We start from the raw sequence: 16,477 nt of genomic DNA on the forward strand, positions 1-16,477 counted from the left end.
ACTTGTGGGATGATCATCAAATTTGTCCAAACAAATTGCTACTTAGTTTGATATCAAAGAACTCTACGCAATTCTCAGACGTGCCAAACAGATGCTCTCTCTAGTCCTTCTATTATTTGGCTAATTGCTGAGAGTCCTGTAAATTAATTTATAGATCACTTGAAAGGTATTTGAAAATGAATTTTCTAAACTAGACAACTACTTTATAGACAGAAACAATCCCTCAGTACCTGGGCACAGCTTTTTTAAGTCCTGTTACTTGTTATATGAATGCTTTTTTAATAAATAAATAAAATAAAAACTGTCATAATTTGTTAATGTATATTGAAATATGTAATGAAATATTACTGACATGGTGATGCACATATGGAAAATATATGTCTCATAGATACATATGATGAAGATTACTCACATTCCAGTTCCACACTTCTATTCCCACAAATTAAAGGAAGCATTTCACGATGACATTTACTTTCCATTGGAAAAAAGTATATTTTACAGACCACCCAGGAGACCAAAATAAAGATAATGCTTATGCATGCGCCAATTTATTTGTACTAAAAATAAAGACTTCCCTTTGAGATTGCGAAACTAAGTCCTATCCATCTTTTTACAAACAATTAAGAATATTCTGACACTTTTTGAGCTGTAAGTAACACATCTGTTACTGAGAACAGACCTAGATAGTACCTAACATTTACCACGATCATGAGATTAATATGAAATGTTTACATAGGGAAGATTTAAATAAATAACTCTTTTTCATTCCTGGCATTCACAAATCTTCCTAACCAATACCGTACATTTTAAAAAGATTTTCCATGCTTTTTCCAAACACTGGTATTTGGAATGTGTTTTTTTTTAAATAATTTTTTATAGCAAAACCCCAGGCACCTGTATGAACTATATACCTAACATTAAAGGGTTATCCACCCTTTATAAAGATAAAATAGGAGACTCAAATGGTACTACGGCCTACACATTACTACTGCAGCCAATTAGGGGTCATAGCAGTCACATGCTGTACTACAGGCATTGTGAGTCTCAATGCTGAACAGTGATGCCAGTAGCACTGCACATGACTTCTAGTAACCCTTTTAACTCAAAAATAATTATTTATTATTCCTTAAAACCAAATGGCATATTGTTTCTGCAATATAGATCCTAGATTTGTGTCTCGATACAGGAGCATCACACAAAATATTTCCCCCACATCAGAGCCCCATTGTCACTCACCATTTGCTCCCTGTATTTGCCAGGTCCCTATTGAGTGGTACACTGCTCAAAAAAATAAAGGGAACACTTAAACAACACAATGTAACTCCAAGTCAATCACACTTCTGTGAAATCACACTGTCCACTCAGGAAGCAACACTGATTGACAATCAATTTCACATGCTGTTGTGCAAATGGAACAGACAACAGGTGGAAATTATAGGCAATTAGCAAGACACCCCCAATAAAGGAGTGGTTCTGCAGGTGGTGACAACAGACCACTTCTCAGTTCCTATGCTTCCTGGCAGATGTTTTGGAATGCTGGTGGTGCTTTCACTCTAGTGGTAGCATGAGACGGAGTCTACAATGCACACAAGTGGCTCAGGTAGTGCAGCTCATCCAGGATGGCACATCAATGCGAGCTGTGGCAAGAAGGTGTGCTGTGTCTGTCAGCGTAGTGTCCAGAGCATGGAGGCGCTACCAGGAGACAGGCCAGTACCTCAGGAGATGTGGAGGAGGCCGTAGGAGGGCAACAAACCAGCAGCAGGACCGCTACCTCCGCCTTTGTGCAAGGAGGAGCAGAAGGAGCACTGCCAGAGCCCTGCAAAATGACCTCCAGCAGGCCACAAATGTGCATGTGTCCACTCAAACAGTCAGAAACAGACTACATGAGAGTGGTTTGAGGGCCCAATGTTCACAGGTGGGGGTTGTGCTTACAGCCCAACACAATGCAGAACATTTGGCATTTGCCAGAGAACACCAAAATTGGCAAATCACAATTGGTGCCCTGTGCTCTTCACAGATGAAAGCAGGTTCACACTGAGCACATGTGACAGACATGACAGAGTCTGGAGACACTGTGGAGAACGTTCTGCTACCTGCAACATCCTCCATCATGACCGGTTTGGCGGTGGGTCAGTAATGGTGTGGGGTGGCATTTCTTTGGGAGGCTGCACAGCCCTCCATGTGCTTGCCAGCTGTAGCCTGACTGCTATTAGGTACCGAGATGAGATCTTCAGACCCCTTGTGAGACCATATGCTGATATGGTTGGGCCTGGGTTCCTCCTAATGCAAGACAATGCTAGACCTCATGTGGCTGGAGTGTGTCAGCAGTTTCTGCAAGAGGAAGGCATTGATGCTATGGACTGGCCCGCCCGTTTCCCAGACCTGAATCTGATTGAGCACATCTGGGACATCATGTCACGCTCCATCCACCAACGCCACTTTGCACCACAAACTGTCCAGGAGTTGGCAAATGCGTTAGTCCAGGTCTGGGAGGACATCCCTCAGGAGACCATCCGTCACCTCATCAGGAGCATGCCCAGGTGTTGTATGTAAATGTACGTCCTGATGCACTGGTACTTCCCATACCAGGATGTACATTTACGTCCTGTACATGACCCGAGCACCGGAGCGGTGCTCGCGTCATGCACCGCAGGTTCTGGTTGCTATAAGCACCTGGGGACATGCGGGTAATGGAGGACATCAGCGATCATGCTGATGTCCACCATTAACCCCTCCGATGCCGTGATCAATACAAATCATGGCATCTGCGGCAGTGTGGCAATTGTAGTGGCTGATCTGATCATGAGGATCATATCAGAGATCAGATCAGCCAAGATGGCGAATGGAGGTCCCCTCACCTGCCTCCACTGCTCTCCAAGGGTCTTCTGCTCTGATCTGCCTTATCTGCCTTATCGCTGATAATACTGATCAGTGCTATTAGCAATCTAATGATTGCTTTAGATAATATTTATTAAACAATAATATTTATTAAACATATTTGGTATTGATGCGTGTAACTGTCTGAGCTTTTAAAATATAATATTAATGATTCTGTATGGTGAGCGTCGTAAATGTAAAGAAAAAAAAAGTAAAAAAATTGCTGCTTTTTGGTCACATCACATTCCAAAACAATTAATAAAAAGCAATTAAAAAGTAGAGCCCAATATGTGAAAAAAATTAAAAAGTTATAGGGGGTTCAAATAGGGCAAGCTGTGCCGTAATTTAAATGTTTTTAATCATGGGTATCATTTTAATTGTATTGACCCACAGAATAAAGAAAACAGCATTTTTGGTTAAAATTTCCTTACACAAATAATAATTTTTGGGGTTTGCCGTACATTTTATGGAAAAATTAGTGATGTCATTAGAAAGTGCAATTGGTTCTTAAAAAAACAAGCCCTCATGTGGGTTTGTGGATGGAAATATAAAAGAGTTGTGGATTTTAGAAGGCGACGAGGAAAAAACTAAAACGCAAAAATAAAATTGGCCTGGTCCTTAAAGGGGAACTCCAGTGGGAAAAAAAATGTTTTCAAATGAACTGGTCTTATTTAAAAATCTTAACCCTTCCAGTGCTTATCAGCTGCTGTATACTACAGATATACTACAGAGAAATTTGTGAAGTTCTTTCCAGCCTGACAATAGTGCTCTCTGCTGCCACATCTGTTCATGTCAGGAACTGTCCAGAGCAGGAGAGGATTTCTATGGGAACATGCTTCTAATCTGGACAGCTCCTGGCATGGACAGAGGTGTCAACAGAGAGCACTGTTGTCAGACTGGAAATAACTGCACTATTTTCTCTGTAATATAAAGCAGCTGCCTTTTTATTTCTATGCCAGGTGTCATGGAGGCAAGTGCTAGTCCTCCCCTTCCTGTCCCAACCTTCACTCACATGCAGGGCTCTGATGTCAATCAAGAAAAGGGATGGGAGGGCAATGGAGGAGATGTGATAAATGGCACCCCTAGACATCTGATAAACTCCACCCCTAGACAACTTATCCCCTATCCAAAAGATAGGGGATAAGATGTCTGATCGCGGGGGTCCCACTGCTGGGGACCTCTGCGATCTTGGCTGTGGCACCCCAGACATCCATGCCGGATGACTGGAGATGCGGGGCATTACGCCCCCTCCATTAGATTTGCATTGAGGGGGCGTGGCCATTACAGCACAAGCAGGGTGCGGCCATGACGTCACGAGCCTCTGGCGCTGCACCCGAAGCCCTAAAAGAACGCCAAGTGCAGCAGGGAGATCAAGGAGGGTCCCCAGCGGCAGGATAGGGGATAAGATGTCTAGGAGCAGAAAACACCTTCAGCTTCAGGAATGGTACAATTTGCTTTTTATATCCTTACAGCTATCCAATGGTGTCTGCAGCTATAAGCAGGAAATCGACATCACAAATTCATGAATCCCTCATGATTGGTTGTCATACAGAAAAGGCTGACTGTAGGGTAAATATGGGGAAGCCGATTGGGCTGCCTCCTGAGGTCAAGTAATCCTTCTTATCTATTGTAAAATGCCAGCTGTCATTTTACAATTTGCCCCCCCAAAAAAAAGTCATTAAAGGGGTTACTTAAAGGGGTTATCCAGGAATTTTTTTAACATATATATATCAACTGGATCCAGAAAGTTAAACAGATTTGTAAATTACGTCTATTAGAAAATCTTAATCCTTTCAGTTCTCATGAGCTGCTGAAGTTGAGTTGTTGTTTTCTGTCTAAGTGCTCTCTGATGACACCTGTCTCGGGAACTGTCCAGAGTAGAAGCAAATCCCCATAGCAAACCTCTTCTACTCTGTGCAGGTCCTGAGACAGACAGAGATGTCAGCAGAGAGCAATGTTGTCAGACGGAAAAGAACAACTCAACTTCAGCAGCTGATAATTATTAGAAGGATTAAGATTTTTTAATAGATGTAATTAACAAATCTGTTTAACTGTCTGGAGCCAGTTGATATATAAAAAATTTTTTGCCTGGAGTACCCCTTTAATAATCGGAATAGCAGAAATCCAAATATTTTTTGAACTTCAGTCCACTTTGTTCATCTCTATTGTTATTGTTATATATTTTAATATAAATGACATTGTTCATAAATAAGCAAAAATAAAAGCAAATCTGTTCAATGCAGCATACTTTAGTAAAATTCCATGTGTCTTGTCTAGAAGTGCTCCCTTGACATATTAAAATAAAATTCAACCAGGTTTCTGAAAATCAGGTATTCAGGATGTCAGCTACAGAAGTCTCTCTGTAATCTGAACAAACCAATCAGAAAGGCATCAAAATGATCAAAGAGAAGTGAACCTGCTCTACTGTACACTGGGATTAACCTAGTCACAGACAGGAAAGGATAATGAGAAATATCTAGTGACTGATTGGACGTTGTTAACTTAGTTATGTTCTTTGCAGTTACATCATATTGCACCATAGGATATAAAGGGATAAATAGGATGGATTACATAGATTAGATAGATAGATGTGCTTTTTATTCTAATAAAAGACTAAACGTTTTGAATAGTACGGTAGAAAACCAAGATATAACCTATGAGTATGGTCACAAAGGTTTTGGTATGCAAGATCTAAGTGTTCTCTAACTAGTGTCTGGAAGACACTTGTAACTCTATGGTGCCTCATACTTGTGCCCCCTAGCAGTTTGAAGTTGCTGATATTATTGCAAAGCAATTCTACCAAATATGTCCAAAACTTAGTACATTGTTTAAAGCTTAAAGAGATATTCCAAGTTTTATTTTATTTCAAAAAATGTGCTCAGTCTGGTACAAAGCATTTAAAAAATCCTATACTTACCTTACTCGCTCCCACGTTCTTCCAGAGCCAGTCCTGTTGCACAGCACTTATTCTGTTTGTCGTTAAGCACTTGTATTACCAGCTTAGCCAATCAACAGCTGAAGCAAGACATTGGCCCTGATTTACTATTGTAAACCCAACATGTCTTGTTGGGGTGTGTGCCAGATTCTGGCACATTGCGACAGAAATTCTGTCTGTGGCAGAATTTGTGCCAGAATTGAGAAAAAACCCAAACCCGACCAACTCTCCATTTTACTGAGAAAAAACGAAAATGGGGCATGACCATCAAGAAAAGGGGGCATGTTTATTGAAAAGGGGGCGTGTTTCCGACATCTTCAACATAATTACTAAGGTTTCCACAGTAAATGTGGTGGATTTAAGACGAGGAAAACCCAACAGCTCAGAGCATGTGTAAAAAAATCAAAATGTAGGGAAATGTGCAAAACCTTAGTAAATTCCTTAGTAAAAACCTTAGTAAATACTTTAAAAAAAATATCTGTAGGGAAAAAAAAAACACAAATAAAACTCCACTCCACTCTTAGTAAATCAGGGCCATTGTTGTGGCTTTCAATTGGCTTGAGGTCCCATGGAGTCATATGTGACTTCCAAAGCACTAGGTGGGGAACAATCAAATATTGCTTACCAACACCTTTGTTTTCAAATATGTGAATAGAAAAAAATACCTGAGAATACGTCTTTAGCACACCTGTCCTATTTACCTGCAATATCTCCATTCAGAAATTGTTGCAACAAATCTGCCATTTGTAGATTTACCCTAAAGAGGTTTTCCCCACTTTAGACATTTTTGACATATCCACAGGATAAGTCAGTAATATTTTATACGTAGCTTATCCCTGGCGCTTTTCCTGCTTGTCCTCAGTGTACAGAGCCCTGCTTGTCCTCAGTGTACAGGAGTCCTGCTTGATGTCAGTGTACGGAGCCCCCTCAGTGTACAAAGCCCTGCTTGTCCTCAGTGTACAGAGCCCTGCTTGTTCTCAATGTAAAGAGCCCTGCTTGTCCTCAATGTAAAAGAGCCCTGCTTGCTGTCAGTGGATGGAGTCCCCTCAGTGTACAGAGCCCTGCTTGTCCTCAATGTAAAGAGCCCTGCTTGCCGTTAGTGTACGGAGCCCTGCTTGTCCTCAGTGTACAGAGCCCTGCTTGTCCTAAGTGTACAGAGCCCCAGTGGCGTACCCAGGGGGGGGGCAGAGCGCCTGGGTGCCACTCGCAGGGGGGGTGCGGAGTCACCACCAGCTGCACCCCCCCTGCCATCACCGGCAGCACTCCCCTGCAGTCACCGGAAGCATAACCCTTCCCCTATAGCATGGTGGGGCGGAAGCTGTCAGCTGTCCCGCTCCATCACTGCCTCACCTTTCTCATAAACTGCGGCTGCTCCTTTTAAGGAGCAGCGTGAAAGGTGACCACTAGAGAGAGCTGCTCGCGGTACAGGGAAATTATGAAGAATTTGCAGGGCAAATTATGAGGGGCACATGTCAGCGGGTTATTATAATTTATATGTGAGAGCCCCGCTTGTCTTCAGTGTACAGAGCCCCTCTTGTCCTCAGTGTACAGAGCCCTGCCTGTCCTCAGTGTACAGAACTCTGCCTGTCCTAATTGTACATAGCTCTGCCTACCCTGAGTGTACAGAGCCCTGCCTGTCCTCAGTGTACAGAGCCCTGCTTGTCCTCAGTGTACAGAGCCCTGCTTGTCCTCAGTGTATAGAGCCCTGCTTGTCCTCAGTGTACGGAGCACTGATTGTCCTCAGTGTACAGAGCCCTGCTTGTCCTCAGTATAAAGAGCCCTGCTTGTCCTCAGTGTACAGAGCCCGGGTGGTCATCAATGTACAGATCCCTGCTTGTCCTCGGTGTACAGAACCCTGCCGAAGAAGTGCCCTGATCTCTCTGCCTGCTTTCTCAGTCAACATCTGCATGGATTGTGAAGAAAAAAGAAGAGAGGGCTCAACCCGTATATAATCTAAACCGGGGTGCTACTGACAGCAAGAGGGCACACAATGGTAGCAAAGAGAAATTTTTCTACTGTATAAAGTGCACACCCAGATAATGTAATAAATAAATAATTCACATCTTTATTATGTTAACCACATGAAATACAAAAGGAGACATAACCTCTAAAATCATTTAAAAGACCTCAAAAGTGAGCTCAGCACAACAACTGGGGGAGGGGCCATGAACTCCCTCTCCCCTACCCTGCCCTGCAGGTGTATAAAATAATAATATATTGATGCTCCAACAGTATATACTGAAACAAATAATAAATGACAAATAAATGTGAAGAAAGTATGCCGCTGCCTAAATAACACAAATAATCAATAAACAATATTAGTGAGGCAAACCACAGACAGAGGAGCAGATGCACAGATGAACACAGGGCAGGGAGGCTGGAACCACATGCGTTCCGTCACTCTGAGGTGACTTCCTCAGGGGTGTTGTGCCAAAATAACCATGTTCCCCTTTATATATACACAAATACTGAGTATAAATACCTGTCAGGTGGACTTCTGCCGCAGCTATACATGGCACTTCCGTTAAAGTGCCGACTGTCATGCGCATGCACTGGCATCGTAACAACGCCAATGCCAGCACTATGCGCATGCGCCAATTCCCACTCAAGGTATAATCATATGCATGCGTAGTTGGCATCACTGCGATGGTTTTAGCTGTGTAGGTTTGTTGACAGACGTGACTCAGATACGAGTCACGTGTGTCAGGCATGTGATCACATGACCCTTCAAACTAGTAAATAGTAGGATAACTGCGCATGCACAAATACTCTTTGTTAGAACATAGCAATACATCGATAAATATAGAAAAACAACAACAGAAGAGAGTACACACACAATCTAAAAAGATGAGCCACATTGAAAAGTCAGGATACACTGCATTAATGTCACAAGAATTGGAGCCACTGTGTTAAAGCCGTACGTACTACAGCATGGTGGATCTTGTAAGTGTATATACTACATCAATACAGAAATAATAATAACTGAAAAAACAAATATTTTGTCATGGCAAAATTTACGTTCAAAGGACAGCTAATAAAAAAAGGCCATATGTAGATAATGATAGCTGGGTGTCACAAATAATATAATAATATGGATTAAATAATATATACAATAAATTAATATTAGTGAAAAATAAATAATTAAATATGTGTAAATATTGATTACTAATAATTCATATTGTATTATGTGAAAATACAATGATATTTGATATGTAAACAATAATAGTTGACATACATTATATCAATAATCCTTTAAATTTGTGATTAGTGAATAAAGATTAAATTAATAATAAACTAATCAAGTTAGAGTGAGATATACGTATAATTAAATAAATATAATTGATTAAAGAACAATAGAAATAAGTAATAAATATATTCTTTATTTTTTGTTTTTTTATTATTTGTTTTGTTCTTATATTTTTTATAAATTTTTCTATTTTTATATATTTTTATATATTTTCGTTATTTTTTATATATATGTTAATTGATTTAAAAAAACACATACATATTAAATAAATTATAAATATATGGAATGTAAGGAATTTATTTTCTAAATGCCATGACTATATCCATATAGAGAGAAAAAAAAAATAAAAAAAAAATATGATTCACAAAATGCTATCCAAGAGGCCCACCCAAGGAAATATTAACACAGTGACTCCAACCCACGTGATACACAGCATAATTCAACACTCCACTTATTCAATTACTACATGTGTGATCCAATGTGAGACTTGCTGTGTGGAATGCAAGTAGTCTTATATTCCACACCTCAGCTATGACCCAAAATCTAAATATAGGCCAAACATCCAAAAATTAGTTAGCAGAAGAGTCCACAACCCTTAAAGAGTCAAGTTTAAAGTCAGGTGTCCACAAAATGTGTATACGTGTATATACATATGTCTTTGTCCATAATTACACAGGATCAGCACATGTTTAGGTCTCCCACCTCCAATCTGTGCTCTCAAAAGAGAGTCCATAATGGGTAACGAAGATCCAGAGTGATAGATACAAATGTATATGTTGCCGATGCAGCAGGAAAGGTATGATGTTTTTGTGAATTTTCATACAGCTAGGCAAGAGAAATCAAAACTTGTCCATTGGTCGGAAGATCCAAGTGTCCCCTTCCGACACCATTGCAAGGCAATAGGTACTTTTCAACTCCTATTGTGGGTCTTGGGCCAGATGTTAATATAATTCCAGGTGTTCATCCCCTCCCATGCGAAAGAGTGAAAGCCTGTCTTTCTCCAGATTCACAAATATTGTATCTCCTATAGGTATACCCCTCTTCATCTACTAAGGGTAGCATAGACAGATCCCGTTAACACAATATTACAGATACGTATCTAGGGAAAGAAAATAAATTATAAAACACACACATTGTTATTATAAATCTGCATGGACACATAAACAGGCTACCTGGCCAGGCAGGTGGGTGGCTTATGAATTGTATAGTTCTATGTATATTCTACCTGCCTTTCTCTGCTCCCTACATGATGGCACAGTCTGAGATATAAGTTATATGGGAAATATAACTTATATCTCTGACTGTACCATCATGTAGGGGGTGGTGAAAGGCAGGTAGAAGATGGAGTAGGCTTCCCAGCAGCACAGAGTATTTCTAACTGGAACTGTAGTGAAGCACACAGCCTGCCTCACTACAGTTCCCTCCAGAAATACTCTGTGCTGCTGTGCTATTTCTGTAATAAATCTAAGAGACCTCAGCCTCATCCAAACAGGGGGCAAAAAAGGTAAAGTGTGTGGGTTATGAATGGACTACTTGCTATTTTCTACCTGCCTTTCACCACTCACTATATGAGATATGAGTTATATATCTGACTGTGCCATCATGTAGTGAGCGGTGAAAGGCAGGTACTAGGGTGGAAAACTTTTTTTTTAAATCAACTGGTGCCAGAAAGTTAAACAGATATGTAAATTAGTTCTATTCAAATTTTATAATCCTTCCAGTACTTATTAGCAGCTGTATACTACAGAACAAATTCTTTTCTATTTGGGGTTTCTTTTCTGTCACGACCACAGTGCTCTCTGCTGACATTTCTGTCCATTTTAGGAACTGTCCAAAGCAGGAGAAAATCCCCATAGCAAACATATGCTGCTCTTGACATTTCCCAAAATGGGCAGGGGTGTCAGCAGAGAGCACTGTGGTCATGACAGAAAAGAAATCCCAAATAGAAGAGAATTTCCTCTGTAGTATACAGCAGCTAATAGGTACTGGAAGGATTAAGAATTTTTAATAGAAGTAATTTACAAATCTGTTTAACTTTCTGGCACCAGTTGAGTAAAAAAAAAAAAAAAGGTTTTCCACCAGAGTACCCCTTTAACCAGAGTACCCAGCCATTTTACACCTTAGGACCCGGCCATTTTTTGCACATCTGACCACTGTCACTTTAAACATTAATAACTCTGGAATGCTTTTAGTTATCATTCTGATTCCGAGATTGTTTTTTCGTGACATATTCTACTTTAACTTAGCGGTAAAAAAATTTTGTAACTTGCATCCTTTCTTGGTGAAAAATCCCAAAATTTGATGAAAAATTAGAAAATTTTGCATTTTTCTAACTTTGAAGCTTTCTGCTTGTAATGAAAATGGATATTCCAAATATTATTTTATTTTATTCACATATACAATATGTCTACTTTATATTTGCATCATAAAATTGACAAGTTTTTACTTTTGGAAGACATCAGAGGGCTTCAAAGTTGAGCAGCAATTTTCCAATTTTTCACAAAATTTCCAAAATCACAATTTTTCAGGGACCAGTTCAGGTTTGATGTGGATTTGAAGGGTCTTCATCTTAGAAATACCCCACAAATGACCCCATTATAAAAACTGCAGCCCCCAAAGTAGTCAAAATGACATTCAGTCAGCATTTTAACCCTTTAGGTGTTTCACAGGAATAGCAGCAAAGTGAAGGAGAAAATTCACAATCTTCATTTTTTACACTTGCATGTTCTTGTAGACCCAATTTTTGAATTTTTACAAGGGGTAAAAGGAGAAAATGTATACTTATATTTGTAGCCCAATTTCTCTCGAGTAAGCACATACCTCATATGTCTATGTAAAGTGTTCGGCGGGCGCAGTAGAGGGCTCAAAAGGGAAGGAGCGACAAGGGGATTTTGGATCGTACGTTTTTCTGAAATGGTTTTTGGGGGGCATGTTGCATTTAGGAAGCCCCTATGGTGCCAGAACAGGAAAAAAAACACATGGCATGCCATTTTGGAAACTATACCCCTTGAGGAACGTAACAAGGAATAAAGTGAGCCTTAATACCCCACAGATGTTTCACGACTTTTGCATATGTAAAAAAATGTAAAAAAAATTTCAATAAAACGTGTTTCCCCCCAAATTTCACATTTTTGCAAGGGTTAATAGCAGAAAATACCCCCCAAAATTTGTAACCCCATCTCTTCTGAGTATGGAGGTACCCCATAAGTTGACATGAAGTGCACTATGGGCGAACTACAATGCTCAGAAGAGAAGGAGTCATATTTGGCATTTTGAGAGCAAATTTTGCTCGGGGGCATGTCACATTTAGGAAGCCCCTATGGTGCCAGGACAGCAAAAAATACCCACATGGCATACCATTTTGGAAACTAGACCCCTTGAGGAACGTAACAAGGAATAAAATGAGCCTTAATACCCCACAGGGGTTTCACGACTTTTGCATACGTAAAAAAAAAAAAAAAATTCACTAAAATGTGTGTTTCCCCCCCCAAATTTCACATTTTTGCAAGGGTTAATAGCAGAAAATACCCCCCAAAATTTGTAACCCCATCTCTTCCGAGTCTGGAGGTACCCCATAAGTTGACCTGAAGTGCACTACGGGCGAACTACAATGCTCAGAAGAGAAGGAGTCATATTTGGCTTTTTGAGAGCAAATTTTGCTCGGGGGGCTTGTCGCATTTAGGAAGCCCCAATGGTGCCAGAACAGCAAAATAACCCCCACATGGCATACCATTTTGGAAACTAGACCCCTTGAGGAACTTAACAAGGGGTACAGTGAGCATTTACCCCCCACTGGTGTCTGTCAGATCTTTGGAACAGTGGGCTGTACAAAATTTTAATTTGCGCAGCCCACTGTTCCAAAGATCTGTCAGACACCAGTGGGGTGTAAATTCTCACTGCACCCCTCATTACATTCCGTGAGGGGTGTAGTTTCCGAAATGGGGTCACATGTGGGTTTTTTTTTTTGCGTTTGTCAAAACCGCTGTAACAATCAGCCACCCCTGTGCAAATCACCTCAAATGTACATGGTGCACTCTACCTTCTGAGCCTTGTTGTGCGCCCCCAGAGCACTTTGCGCCCACATATGGGGTATCTCCGTAGTCTGGAGAAGTTGCATTACAAATTTTGGTGGGCTTTTTATCCTTTTACCTCTTGTCAAAATGAAAAGTATAGGGCAACACCAGCATGTTAGTGTAAAAAATTTATTTTTTTACACTAACATGCTGGTGTAGACCCCAACTTCACCTTTTCATAAGGGGTGAAAGGAGAAAAAGCCCCCCAAAATTTGTAAGGCAATTTCTCCCGAGTACGGCGATACCCCATATGTGACCCTAAACTGTTGCCTTGAAATACGACAGGGCTCTGAAGTGAGAGCGCCATGCGCATTTGAGGCCTGAATTAGGGATTTGCATAGGGGTGGACATAGGGGTATTCTACGCCAGTGATTCCCAAACAGGGTGCCTCCAGCTGTTGCAAAACTCCCAGCATGCTTGGACAGTCAACGGCTGTCCGGCAATACTGGGAGTTGTTGTTTTGCAACAGCTGGAGGCTCCATTTTGAAAACAGTGGCGTACCAGATGTTTTTCATTTTTATTGGGGAGGGGAGGGGGGCTGTGTAGGGGTATGTGTATATGTAGTGTTTTTAACTTTTTATTTTATTTTGTGTTAGTGTAGTGTAGTGTTTCTAGTTTACAGTCACACGGGCAGGGGGGGGTTACAACGATTTTCCCGCTGCGAGTTTGAGCTGCCGCGCAAAATTAGCTGCATCGCAAACTTGCAGCCTGATACTCACTGTAAGCCCCCTGCCCATGTGAATGTACCCTGTACATTCACAAGGGGGGGGCCTCCAGCTGTTGCAAAACTACAACTCACAGCATGCACAGTCTATCAGTGCATGCTGGTAGTTATAGTTTTGCAACAGCTGGAGGCACACGGGTTGGGAAATACTGAGTTAGGAAACAGACAATGTTTCCCAACCAGTGTGCCTCCAGTTGTTGCAAAACCACAACTCCCAAACATTCTCAGGCATGCTGGGAGTAGTAGTTCGGCAACATCTTTAGAGCCAGATGTTGCCGAACTACAACTCCCAGCATGCTTGGAGTTGTAGTTTGCAACATCTGGAGGACTACAGTTTGCAGACCACTAATACAGTGGTTCCCAATCTGTGCCCTTCCAGATGTTGCAAAACTACAACTCCCAGTATGCCAAAACTGTCCAGGCATGCTGGGAGTTGTAGTTCTGCAACATCTGAAGGGCCAGATGTTACAAAACTACAACTCTCAGCATGCCTGGACAGTAAGGACATGCTGAGAATGTGTAGTTTTGCAACATCTGGAAGGGCACAGTGGTCTCCAAACTGTGGACCTCCAGATGTTGCAAAACTGCAACTCCCAGCATGCCCAGATGCCAAGGGCTGTCTGGGCATGCTGGGAGTTGTAGTATATAGGGTCCCAATACAGCAATGCATGTCGCTTTACGGCGACGTGCATTGCTGTAAAGGGCCCGACCGCGGCTGAAGATCTACTCACCTGTCGCCGCCGCCATCTTCCTCGCCGGGATCCGGGTCTTCAGGGACGAGGTAAGTACCGGGGCCGGGCCCCAGCACTCCCCCATCCCCCGCCGCGTCCTCCAGTCTTCCTCCCGTCCTCTCCGGACTTCCAGGGGCCGGGCAGGACGGGAGGAAGTAACCGCCCCCCCCTCCTGCTATTGGTCGGTTAACTAACCGACAGATCGCAGGGGATCGGAGGAGGTGGCAGGCTTGCCACCTCGCTCCTATGCTTTAGCATGGTCCTGGCTGTCTGTCCCAGAGACCTGATCAGCCCGGTATAGCCGCAGATCGCAAGGGCGATTTCCCTTGCGATTTGCGGCGATCGCCGACATGGGGGGCCTACATGGCCCCCCTCGGCGTTTGCCCTGGATCCCTGCTGAAGGATTTCAGCAGGGATCCGCTTCCGATCTCCGCCAGGTGAGCGGCGGAGACCAGGAAAAGACATGACGTATGCATACGTCATGGGTCCTTAAGACCCAAGGTGTGATGACGTATGCATACGTCATGGGTCCTGAAGAGGTTAAAAGTGAGTTGAGGCTGGAGCCAAGCTCGACTGGGTATCACAGACAGAGATCCCAAGTTGGCTCAAAAAGGAGGAGTTCAGTGTTTCAAGGCACTTGGTGTAGTTAAGGTGATTGGCATTGCCATCCCTCAAAGTACACCATAGCCTCAAGTGCACTGCACCCCCTATTCCTTTCTATGGCAAATATTCATATACATACTGGGTGGGAATAGGGGTGGGGCAGAGGTGGTGCCAGGGGTGGAGTCTTGCTGGGGGCCCTTGCTTTATTTGGTCCAGGGGCCCTGAGCGGTGTCAGTCCGCCCCAGAATACCTCTGTAGATAGTCTTCTTATGTACAAGCTGTTGATGGTCATTTTCACTTGTAGAATGTGGGTCAGGGTTTTTTTTTTTTTAACTAAGCATTTAATACAAAACATTGTATAAATGCCATGAATGTCTAAAGTGAAAAAAACTAAAAACATTTAAAGGACCACTGTACTGATTTTTTTTGCACCATATTTTAGTTTTTTCAATTCCTGGGTAGCTTAACACCACACTCCTTGTGTGCTGACTCATAATCCTGGATTCCATTGGCTATATGTCATTTTTTGTACTAAAATTAAGGGGGTTTAACCTTTCAAAAATGCACAAAGCCATCCATTTTACACCTCATCTGTGTTATTTATAAAATAGTGCATTAAGATCTTCAGCATTCCATATGGTTTGCCACTATAAATATCCCCCCCTTGTTGACCTTTATTTTGTATGTGTGTGTGTGTGTGTGTGTGTGTGTGTGTTTTTAGGAAAAAAGTAGTAATATAACATTTACAAAAAAAAGTGCAGTCCTAATTTTGATACACTTTACCTGATAAAAGATTTGCTAAAAAAACTTAATGTTATGCCACTTCTCTAAATCACCCCCATGCATAGACTAAGATTAACGTTCTTTCCTAACTGTAGAGACCATGATAAACTGTTCTATGGACAGGACCTTGCTAAACAGATTATTTACTACTATTACTACTATTGCTAACATGCTTTGAACCCATACTATGAGTTATCACATTGGGAAGTTATTTAGGTCTCCTTGCAAAGATTTGCAGTTAAACATTAAGAAAAATAAATGTTGGTTGTTTTTTACCGCTACTTGTTGACTTGCTTAAAAAAGTTTGGAGTGAAAAGTTAAGCTACTTATCTGCTGCAAACGTGAGGCCTGAAAACACTAAGGGGGGCATTTACTAAGGGGTTTAGTCATTTTTTTCTGACTATTTTTGGCGCAAAATTGTCGCAATTGCGCCTACCCTATAAATTGTGCGACTTTCCCTAGCAAGAGCTAGAAAGTCAAATTTTTTTTTCCCGCTTAATTTAC

At 41.7% G+C, this 16,477-nt stretch overlaps 1 long non-coding RNA gene across 1 annotated transcript in view; it reads right to left on the reverse strand.

Annotated features, from left to right (window-relative positions):
* Nucleotides 1-9,629: 9,629 nt before the first annotated feature.
* LOC130273518 (uncharacterized) overlaps nt 9,630-16,477 on the reverse strand; it is a 205,347-nt gene continuing 198,499 nt past the window's right edge. The window contains exon 3 of the long non-coding RNA XR_008844016.1: nt 9,630-10,158. This is a non-coding gene — a long non-coding RNA (uncharacterized LOC130273518). The remainder of the gene's footprint in view (nt 10,159-16,477) is intronic.

Source organism: Hyla sarda, chromosome 5 (genome assembly GCF_029499605.1).
Source record: "Hyla sarda isolate aHylSar1 chromosome 5, aHylSar1.hap1, whole genome shotgun sequence".
Classification (NCBI taxonomy): Eukaryota; Metazoa; Chordata; class Amphibia; order Anura; family Hylidae; genus Hyla; species Hyla sarda.